We start from the raw sequence: 1,751 nt of genomic DNA, 5'->3' as shown, positions 1-1,751 counted from the left end.
CCCCCCCCCCCCCCCCCCCCCCCCCCCCACACACACACAGGATGTGGAAGCTGAAGCCCTGAGTGACCGACTTGCCGACCAGCTGGTCGGGGAGGCTGTCAAAGCCCACATGGCTGTCCAGGGAGAGGCTCCAGGGCTCCAGCTCTGCACTTGAGAAGCGTCTCAGGTCAGCGGCCGCCACGGCGGGGAGAAGCCGGCTTTGGGACGTGCTCCGCCCGGACGGCTGCAACGGGTCCAATACAGCCACCTCCTGGAAACTCCCCTCGGCGGCCACCCCTGCCCCCGCCAGGCCTGGCCACGAGCGCAGCCGCTTGGACCCGATTGCTCTTGTCTCTCAGTGCCCGTCTTCCCTCCTGTGCTTTGCCAGCAGGCTCTGTGCGCTCTGCCAACAGACGGGGCTGCGGGGAGCCTGCGCACCTAAGAGGAGGGGGCGCTGACGGACCCTTCCTGTCTGCTTCCCACTTCTCTCAGCTCAATTCCAGTAACGCTTCTGCACCCTGGCAGGGGCAGTTCCCTCCACAGCTGCCGCTGAACCGAGTTAGCAGTATCTCCAAAACACGCAGAACCAGGTGCACGTGCCAGCACCAGCCCCACCCCTACGGACCCTTCCTCTAGGCCTAGAAGCACCACCGGCAGCCACTTGGCGGCCCCTCTTCAGAAGTCTGACTCAAGTGCACAGGAACCCTTCTCTAAGAGAAGTTTCAATAATTTAAATAAACACCCTTTGTTTCCTCAGCCCCGGTGAAACTGCAGTTGTGATCCCTATGATACCTTCGAAGAGTAATTCTCAAAATGTGGTCCCAGGATCTGCAACACTGGCACCTCCTGGGAACTTGTGGGAAACGCTGGTTCTTTAGCACCAGCGGGCCAGCTGAGTTAGTAACTCTGCTGGTGNCTTCCTCCTTCCTCCGCAGCTCACTCAGGAACTCCTTCCTCTTGGCCTCATCCATCGCTTGCAGGCTGAAGGGCTGGCTGTCACCATCACTGTCCTGGAAACCCATCTCCTCCAACCTGCAGCGCTGGTAGTGCCTGTAGTGCCTGTAGTGCCGACTGTGGGTCTGCTCACTGAGGTCCTCCGTGTTCATCCAGATCAACACCTCCCGGAGCTTCACGAAGTCGCAGTCAGTCTCATTCTCCACCTCCACCAGTCCCCAAGGGTACTTCCGTGCTCTGACCAGCTTGTTCCCCTCCTTCACCTCCTCGGTGCTGCCCACCACAGCAAAGGGCAGACGTGCATTCATGGCTTCATGGCTGCATTAATCTCTGCAATAGCCTCATCATCAGTGGCAAACTGGTAGATCAACACTCCCCCCCACCCCTGTTGTTGACAAGCTTGCCCATGATCTTGATCTTGAACTTGTGGAGCTTTGGAGATGGTGTCAGCCTTGTTCACCTTGCCGTCTAGTTTCTTCATGGTCACCAGATCCAGGGACTTCAGGGAGTGCCCTGTGGGTGTGATGAAGTAGAGGCAAACGTGGGTCCTCTTGTCATTGTAGTCGAAGAGTGAGCTGCGGATCTTCAGCTCCTCCTGCAGATGGTTTTCAAACTCCATGTCGATGTAGTTGACTATGGGCCTGTCACTCGCATCCTTATTGATCTGATCCCCTCGAGCTGCACGTTGCTGTCCTGGAGGTCGTAGGTCTGCAGCACAGGCGCACACGTGCCCCACGGTGGCTGGCTTCCGCGGTCTCAAAGGCTGCGTTGCCCACACTAGTCCCCCCCCCCCCCACACACACACAGGATGTGGAAGC

The 1,751-nt window shown here is 58.7% G+C and overlaps 1 pseudogene; it reads right to left on the bottom strand.

Moving 5' to 3' along the window:
* Positions 1 to 1,751, bottom strand: part of LOC103606595 — a 13,272-nt pseudogene that overhangs the window by 1,247 nt on the left and 10,274 nt on the right.

This window comes from Galeopterus variegatus, unplaced genomic scaffold (genome assembly GCF_000696425.1).
Source record: "Galeopterus variegatus unplaced genomic scaffold, G_variegatus-3.0.2 Scaffold6718, whole genome shotgun sequence".
In the NCBI taxonomy this organism is placed as follows: Eukaryota; Metazoa; Chordata; class Mammalia; order Dermoptera; family Cynocephalidae; genus Galeopterus; species Galeopterus variegatus.
Note: the sequence above shows the minus strand (reverse complement) of the source record. Positions and strands in the feature narration are given on the sequence as shown.